This window comes from Orycteropus afer, unplaced genomic scaffold, assembly GCF_000298275.1.
Source record: "Orycteropus afer afer isolate SDZICR_OR568_19922 unplaced genomic scaffold, OryAfe1.0 scaffold00193, whole genome shotgun sequence".
In the NCBI taxonomy this organism is placed as follows: domain Eukaryota; kingdom Metazoa; phylum Chordata; class Mammalia; order Tubulidentata; family Orycteropodidae; genus Orycteropus; species Orycteropus afer.
The window spans coordinates 5,794,352-5,804,069 of NW_006921780.1; the positions used below are offsets into that span (position 1 = coordinate 5,794,352).

At 43.2% G+C, this 9,718-nt stretch overlaps 1 pseudogene; it reads left to right on the plus strand.

Annotated features, from left to right (window-relative positions):
- The first annotated feature begins 5,932 nt into the window (after positions 1-5,932).
- LOC103202864 overlaps positions 5,933-9,718 on the plus strand; it is a 7,400-nt pseudogene continuing 3,614 nt past the window's right edge.

The following is a 9,718-nucleotide window of genomic DNA, read 5'->3' on the forward strand; positions in this document are numbered from 1 at the left end:
TGGAATGGAAGTCAGGAAAGAAGTATCACTGAAAAGAGTGGAGCATGGAGAGACCCAAAGCATGTGATCTTCAAGGACTCTATCTTCACCAGAAGAAAGCACACAGTTGAACACTATTAGGGGCAACTGGAAGAAGAAAATATGCCAGAAAAAGTCAGAGAACTTCACTTGAAAGTTATGTATGGAGGGAAATGGAACTAGGATGGAGGAAGTAACTCTTAGGGGGCACAAGATCTAGGCTTATGGTGCAGTGTGACTATGTGGGCTTGTGCACACCTATGTGGTAAGTTTAACTGCACAGCAGCTCAGGAAAACTGTCACCACTGACATAGATTATAGATGCTAGATAAACAACAATGTGAACTAGAATAAAATCCTCCAGAATGAAGTTTTGCAATGTCAAAACAATTTTATTTATGGTCATTATGCATGTTCATAGGAACTCTGGTGACACACTGTTTAAAGCACTCAGTTGCCAGCCAAAAAGCTGATGATGTGGAAGGCTGAAGTGGAAGGCCGAATGGGCTTTTCACTGAAAATTACTGAATTTTAACAGACTAGCAGGCATGATTAAAGTAAACATTCATAGTGACTAACTTGCTATTTTTCCCTGCCTTTTGCTTTCTTTTAAGTAAATAGAATAGCCAGCCTCCTTATGGACACTGAGTTCTTTAGATTTGTTATTTTTAATTATGTATTCTTCCAAGCATAACCCTCTTCCATGACTGGGTTCAGCTGAGAACTGTAACCTATGAAGCAAGATGCCCCAGAGAAAAAGGATGCTGAGTCTGGAGTACCCAGGGAAGAGAAGAACAAAGACATGCTTAGCAACCCAAGGGATCTTCAACCTCCTTCTAATTCCCTATATAATCATGCTTACCCCTTTGCTCGAGGAGACAGACATTTTAGAGAAATGATTCTCTCTGCCTCCTTGGGTATCTAAACTCAATAAACCTTTTGCTTTCCCACTTCAACCTGTTGTGATCATTGGCTGTTCACGACAAGGGGTAAGGACCTTATTTTCCTACAATGATTCAAACCTATCAGCTAGTCCCTGGGAGAAAGATGAAGCAGTCTGTTTCCATAAAAATTTACAACCTTGAAAAAAACCCTATGGGGCAGTTCTATTCTGTCCTATATAGGGTTGCAATTAGTCAGATTTGACTCGATGACAGTGGGTTTGGTTTATGCTTGTTCATATAATTAAAATGACTCCTGCAGGAGGTGTTCTTAGTGTTGATTTTCAACAATTATAGGTCCATTGCATTTAGGAAGCCATGCTAGAATCCTGCAAGACAATGGACCCCTCCAGGCCTCTGACTCATATTTTTCCCTTCTTTTCTCCTGCTTCTCTCAGTCACCAAGAGAACCATTACCATTGAATTGATTCTGACTTATAACAACCTTATAGGACAGAGTAGAATTGCATAGCTAATTAGGTTCAGGGCTGTGCTAGGGGAAGAAGACCCAAAATTCAAACATGTTCTATAGAGATCCTTGCATTAAACTTTAAACAGGACAAAGACAAACAACCAGGTTAAGGGAAACCGTCAGCAAATACACAGTATAGAGGCCAAATGGAGTCCATGGCTATGGAATTAATTATAGAGTACAGAAAAGAAAAGAAATAATCACAAAATCATGATTGGTGGCAGGTCAATTCATCACTGATGCAGGTGGGACAACAGAAAGGATCATAATTAGGATATGTACAGAGTTGAAGATTAAAAAGGATTACTGAATTGATTTTGGGGCTTGACCACCTGATTATATGGTGACCATGGTTTGACTCATGAGAGTCACAGGTCATGAGTTATTCCCACAAGGAGGCTACAGGACAATACCAGGACCCCAACCTTTAACTTAGATTAGATAATATGCAGCTATTTTCAAATTATTAAGAACATACCCATGTAAATTCCCTAGTTCTTTGTGTGAGCATGATCTATTTTAACCACACTCTTCCTGAGAACTAACTGCCCCTCCCTAGGTTTGTCCTGGACTTGTCTATGCATAGCCACATTGCTGGATTAATGATCAGAAAGAACTCAAATGGCTTCTGAACTTATGTCAAGACTCAAAATGGAGTTAAGGCTCCTGCTGTAGACTGCAGCCTTCCACAAACCAAATGCTTTAAAATTTAAACTCTAGCACAGGGCTCAGTCTTCTATTTGACAGTTCAGACTCGTACTTGACAGCTCAAGGTGGTCTTTCTTGCCTGGAGAGACACAAAGACACCAAGAGTCATCTCATTAGCATAAAACCTCAGGTGTAGTCGGAAGTCCTCTTAGTTAACAAAGTCACTTCAATCACTGGGGGAAATTCAAAGGTTTAGAGGCTATCTAGAGGGCAATGGGGGTTCAGTGGTAGAATTCTTGCCATCCAGATGGGAGATTAGGGTTCCATTTCCAGTCAATGCATCTCAAACACAGCTACCACTTGTCTATCAATGGCTTACATGTTGCTATGATACTGAACAGGTTTCGACAGAGCTTCCAGACTAGGAAGACAGGTCTGGTGCTCTACTTCCAAAGATCAACCAATGAAACCCTACAGATCACAAAGGTCTAATGATGACAGTTAACATCAGTAACAGAGGTTATCTCTCAGGAATGAAGGATCAAGACCAAATTCCTTGGGTAAAGTAAACCCCACACAACACTTAAGTCATTATGATAAGTTCTGGACAGAAGTGTATGTACAATAAAAAGTAAATGTCACCTGAAGCTGCAGGATCCAGGTAAGGGGTGGGAGATAGGACCCATCCCCAGAGGCAGCAAAGGGAGGGAACACCAGGGACCACAAAAGCCACAGGATCCAGGTAGGAATCAGGTAAGGGAAGGGCAGAGAGGTTTCCAGCAGCTAAACTTGTCTGTCAGTTTGTCATACTGCGATGGCTTATGCATTGCTATGAAGCTTGAGGCTGTGCCACCAGTGTTTCAAATGCCAGCAAGGTTGCTCATGGTACACAGGTTTCAACACAGCTTAAAGACTGAGACAGACTAGGAAGAAGGAAGTCCATCCACTTCTCAAATAATTGGCCAGGGAAAACCTTATGAATAGCAGAGAAGCATTGTCTGATACATTACTGGGCAACTTTATGAATAGCCTGGAAACATTGTCAAATACAGTGCAGAAAGACCAGCCCTTTAGGTTAGAAGGCACTCAAAATACAACTGGGAAAGAGCTGCCTCATCAGAGTAGAACCAACTTTAATGATATGGATAAAGTAAATCTTTCAGGACCTCCATGTGCTGAAATCCTCACAACTGGTCCAATAAACAGCTTCACAATGGGTGGAGAAAAGATTGAAGTCGTCACAGACTCCATATTACTTGGTTCTACAATCAACACCAATGGAAGCAGCAGTCAAAATATCAGACAAACATATTGCATTGGGCACATCTGCTGCACAAGACCTCTTTCAAGGGATAAAGAGCAAAGATGTCTCCTTGCAGACTAAGGTGCGCCTAACACAAGTCATGGTATTTTCAATCACCTTTTATGCATGTGTATTGTATTAGTTGACTATTTGTGCTAACTTAGCAACCTAAAACAACATACATTTATTATTTCACATTTTCTTTGGGTTTTTCTGGGTCCCCTGCTTCAGGTCCTCATCTGAAAGCTGCAAGGTGTTGGCTGGAGCTGGGGTCTCATCCCATGGCTTGGCTGGGGAAGAATCTGCTTCCAAGTGGGTTTTTTTGTTTTGGTTTTGTTTGGTTTTCTTTAGTTACTTGAGGTCTGATGCACTGAAGGCCCCACTTTCTACTTGGCTGTCAGCCAGAAACCACCCTCAATTTCTTGCCTTGTGGACCTCACCATCATAACTTCTTGTTCCATCAAAGTCAGCAAAAGAGAGTCTTCTAGGATGGCTTTTTACTACATATATCTCAAGGCCACTGCCAAAGGCAGAATCCTGAACTATATTTGCTGAGGATCTGACTGGACCCATCATAGCAATTGTGTTTTTGTTATTGCTGTTGTTGTTTTTGTTGTTGTTTTCCTTTTGATTTCATGGCTACCTAGTAGTTTCTTTTTTCCCCACTTTTGTGAAAATATATATAACATAACTAATATAACATTTTTCATGTGTACAATTTAGTGCTAACAATTGTATTAATCATATTGTGCACATCTGTTCCATCACAGCATACCTTTCATAATTAATCTTTTCATTTGCTCCTAACTACTTTTATGCAGAGTTCAGTGCATCAGATTCAGGAAAAGAAGGAAGCTCAGGAGGATTGTTGAAAATTCCCTAATTTCCATTTGGAATTGCAAAAAAGAAACGTTGGTGGCATCTTCCAACATCCTCTAACTTCACAAGTGGAGACAGAATCACACCAGCATCCTAAGGCTGATTACTATGAAGCCAGACATGCTACCACCCTCCAATCTTTTTTTCACCTACTCTGAAACCAACTGTCCCTCCCATGGCATTTTCTGCCTCTCTGCTAGGTTTGATAATCTGTTGCAATGGCTACACAGGACTCACAGACAATGCTCACGATTATGGGGTTTATTGGAGAAATAGCACGTCGTAATTCAGGTTCAGGAACATTCAGGATACAATTCTTCAGTCAGGACAGACTCCCATTGGCCATGCTCAAAAGCACACCTCTGTTTGGTCCTTTGCCTCTCTCTCTGCCTGGCCTCTGCCCTGCTCGGGCAAGTGTTGCAAATCTCTTTTAGTTCTGCCAATAGGTGCACCTAGCTGTATCTCACTCTGCCAGCAAGCCTCCTGCCCAAAGGCATTTTCTTTTTCTGTGAGTTAGCAAGCCTGCTGTGATGTCTTGTGCCAGTCTCAGTTCTTATGCCTCTCTACTGACTCTCTGCAAAGGAGGTCAAACGCAGGGACCTCCGGTCCAAGGAGGCACTCTTCTTCATCTCTGGCTCTTCTCTTGATGGTAGTTAGATTTCCCTCTTCTGCCTCTAAACAAACAAACAAACAAACCCACTGCCATCGAGTCAATTATTACTCATAGCGACCCTCTTTGGGTTTCCAAGGTGGTAATCTTTAAGGAAGGAGCTCTGGTAGCATAGTGGCTAAAGCACTTGACTGCTAACCAGAAGGCTGGTGGTTCAAACCCACTAGCCACTCCTCGGAAGGAAGGTTGGGCAATCCTACTTCCGTAGTGATACTGCCTCGGAAACCCAAGGAGGGGTCGCTATGAGTCAGGCCGACTCGACGGCACATAACGACAACAACAACAATCTTTAAGGAAGTAGATTGCCCAGTCTTCCTTCTGCAGAGTGGCTGGTGATAGGTTTGAACCACTAATCTTCTGGTTAGCAGTCAAATGCCTTAGGCACTACACCACCAGAGCTGCTGCCTCTAGGAGGGCTTATTTTAAGCCTAGCAGAATAACAATACTGACCAATGCCCACATCAGGGTTCCATACTCATTATTTGCATGGTACTATCTCCACAAAGGCTCCATGTAACTTAATTACATTACCAACAAGCTATCTAATTCCCTTGGTGGGCCACCAAACCAAAAAAGACCAAACTCACTGCCATCAAGTTGATCTCGACTCATAGCAACCCCTCCTTGGGTTTCCGAGGTGGAATTTCTATGGAGTAGATTGCCCAATCTTCCTTCCCATGGGTCACAAGCACCTTATATTTGCATAGTTCCACACAGTAATATGGTGGGAGTCACAAAGACCATGTTGAGAAGAGCTGTACCAAGTAATTCACTGCACCACAAAAGCCCAGAATCCTAAATGATCCAGATAAAGAAGAAAAGGAAGACATGGGGATATTTTCTTGTGCTTAGATTCAAAAGGCCAATTATAATGGCCTGAAGGAGGACATCACAGAGGTGGCAGGGTTCAGACAAGGAAGAGGGAATAAGGCTTGTTCTTATAGCTCTAATTCCAAGGGCTAGTGGGGCATGAGACTAGAACCATGGGTGAAGAATAGGCCATGCTGAAGGCTGATGCTAGCACCCCTGGCAGACTGAGAATTATAAAGATACAGTAAGCATGGCAAAGAAAGAGGGCATATTGAAGGTATAGCCAGAACAAGAGGAACTAGAGTGAGAGAGGGCTGCTGCTTTAGTCTGTGGCTGATGGATGATAGCAAGAATATGAGAGTACTCACTCAGTTCCTACTTTACTTCTGATGTTCCAGTTGAAAAAAAAAAGAAGTATTTGGGGCTGGAATTAAAAAATTTTATTTTATTCATCAACAAATATGCATTGAAATCTGGTTTTAGGCCAGGAGATAGTAGTACATGGTTTCCCATCTCAAGGAGCTTTTTAATCTAATGAGGCAAGTAAACATTAAACAAAGAATCACACAGATGAGCATATAGATATAAATCATGATCAGTCTAATGAGGGAAGAGCATACAAGGAGGAGAGGGTCTGACCTATCCACAGGGTAGAGAGATAGTGGAGTCTCAAGGAAGTATTCTCTAAGGAATTGACATTTATAATGAAAGATTACCTGATCCAAGTCAGATGGAGAATAGGTAAAAGTCTTTTTTCCGGTAGAGAGAAAAGCATTGCAAACACTCTGAAGTAAAAAAAAAAAAAAAAAAAAGCTAGAATAATGCAAGTAGAGCAAATGGAGTGAGGGCTGTAGGGTAGTGGGCAAGAAGATATATCAATCAGCTGTGCCTCTATAATGCTTTGTAACAAACCATCCCAAAACTCAGAAGCATAAAATGACAATCACGTGTTCTTACTCATTTGTCTGCAGGTTAGCTGGCTTCAAATGTCGGGGTGGATAAAGTCTGTTCCTTTATCTCTCATTTTCTTGAATCAATGGAATACTTGGGCCATATTTTTTTCTCATGGCAAAGGCACAAGCACAAGATGGCAAACCCAAACACACAGGCTTATTTCAAGCCTTCTTCCATCATGTCTGCTAACATCTGCTTTCCAACTAAGTAAGTAAGAACATGGCTTATCTAGTGCTGCTCTAACAGAAAATACCATGAGTGGGTGCCTTTAACAAACAAGGATTTGTTCTCTTACCATTTTGGAGGCTAGAAGTCTGAGTTCAAAGTGGCAAGCTCTAGGGGCTGGTTGAAGGCCCCTTGACCTTGAGCTTCAGATCTTCCTCTTGCTCCCAGTCCACTAGCTGTGGAGGTGTCCCTTCATTCAGGCAGCTACTGGCTGCTGAGGCTGACAAACCCAAGGTCAGCAAATAAAATGGAACAGTCCCAAGATTACCAAGCAACATGGTAGGCCACTAGTTCAGAAACAGTCCCAAGGTTGGTAGACAACATGGCAGGTTGCTGAATCAAGACTCATCTACATGTAGGGTCCAAGGGGGCCCAAAAGCCCAGAGACCTTTCTCAAAGCTATCTTCTGATATACTGGAAGTAGACCACATCCCCAAGGTAGCTACTCAGCTGCTCTAGCAGACTCCACCATGGAGCTGATTACTAGTCTCATCATGGGGAATAACTACATTTAGCTTCCCCACCACTCAAAACCAGGCCCAGACAAGTTGACACACAACCTTAACTACCACTTGTGGCTAAGCTCAACATCAAGGGCATGTTGAAGTATGCTTTGCTTGTGTTTTGGTTCCCTAGTGCCACTCTGACAGGAATATACCACAAATGGGATGGCTTTAACAAACAGGAGTTTATTCTCTTACAATTTGGAGGCTTTAAGTCTGAGTTTAAAGTGTCAGGCTTTAGTGGCTGGGTGAAAACCCCTCAGCCTTGGGCTTCAGCTCTGTCTCCTGCTCCTGGCTCACTGAAACTAGAGGCTTTTCTTCACTCAGACAGCTGCTGGCTGCTGAGACTGACAAGCTCAAGGTTGACAAGTAAAAAGGCACAGTCCCAATGTTACCAAACCACATGGCAGACCATTAATTAAAGTCCATTGAAAGTCCCAAGGTCAGCAGAGCATGGCAGGCTGCTGAACAACGACTCGGCTACATGCAGGGTTCAAGTGTGCCTTAAGCTAGAGACCATTCCCCAAGGCTTCTCTTTATATACAGGAGGCAGACCACATCTCTAAGGCAGCTACTCAACTTCTCACAGTAGATTCCACCATGGAATTGATTACTCCACACTGGGACCCCCTTCAGAGGAAGCTCTGAGTCCCCATCTGGCAGAGTACTTCAGCTTCAGCATCTGTGAAACAGAAGGAGGGAATTTTCTGTGCTGGTGAAGAAGATGCTTCTGAGTCTCAGACAAGGTCTGTTTGTGGAGGGAGCCCTGAAGACAGCTCCAGTCTAGTCTTAGTTCAGAGACTGAGTGTTTCAGGAAAAAAAAGTCCATGGCCCATTGGGTATTTGTACAGCTGGACACTGGTGCAGGATATTCTGGGAGTTTCTAGAATGTCCAGAACCCCATCACTTTCCATCTCAGCTTTCCTGATTTAGAAAACTCAGAGAACAAAAGTGAGAGGAATAGAAAAGACGGTTCAGCAACTGCCCTCGGGCCCTTAGAGGGTGATGCCCACACTCTGCTTCCTGCTGTTCCTTGCGATGGCCACCAGGGGATGCAGTGCAGGTAACTATCTCAAAGAAGCGGCAAACAGCTCCTTCAGCTCGTAGCTGCTGTTCAGTGGAGTGGGGGAAATAGCGCTGGTCTGGGTTGTTCTGTATTTCTGGTCCAGAGAAGCCAGTGAGATGTGCAAAAACCACACTTGGCAGCAGGTATGAGACACTGACTGGATGCTGATTTCTGGCCTCCTTGGGGTCTGGTCTCATGCAATCAAAGTGTTAGCTGAGGCACATCCTTGGGTATATCCTGCTCTGTGCCTCTGTGAAGGGGCTCAGAGATGGATGGTAAGGATTGTGCCCTTAAGCAATTCCTGCTCCTGTGGCCTAGGCCTCAAGTTCCTTAGCAGGATCTGTGTGGTCTGTGATGTGTCCATGAAACATCCTCCACTAATCCCTAGTCTCACAATTCCATTCCTCATAATAAGCAAAATATTATAGTTTTCATTGCTATTAGGTTCTATTGTTGTTGTTGTTATGTGCCATCGAGTCAGACCCAACTCATAGCAACCCCTCCTTGGGTTCCGAGGTGGTATCACTGCGGAGGTAGATTGCCCCATCTTCCTTCCGAGGAGTGGCTGGTGGGTTTGAACCGCCAGCATTCTGGTTAGCAGTCAAGTACCTTAGGCACTACGCTACCAGGGCTCCCTAGGTTCTATTACTTGTTTTAATTAATTAGTTAAAAACACATTCATATACATCATATTCTTTGATCTCTAGGAGTAGAGTTTATTAGTGGCATTTTAAAAAGATGAAGTATGTTTGGGGGTGGGGGAAGGTGGAATCAGATGCATCAGCTGTCTTGCACAGGATGCTCTGACATCATGGATTGTCTGGGATTTTGAGTTCTTTAATTCAAAGCTCACCTTTTTCCCCACCTGGACAAGCTGATATACAAGGCCTTTCATTCTCTGACCTCAGCTAATTTCCTTCTCCAGATGGCTTATCCTCCACACTGAGAATGGTGTCATCTACCAAACCTTCTGTGACATGACCTCTGGGGGGGGTGGCTGGACCCTGGTGGCTAGTGTGTATAAGAACAACATGCAGGATCAATTGATGCAGAAAAGGCATTTGATAAAATCCAACACCCATTTCTGATCAAAACTCTCAGCAAAATAGGAGTAGAAGGGACATTCCTCAACATGATAAAAGGCATTTATGCAAAACCAACAGCCAATATTACCCTCAATGGAGAGAGACTGAAACCATTCCTCTTGAGAACAGGAACTAGACAAGGAT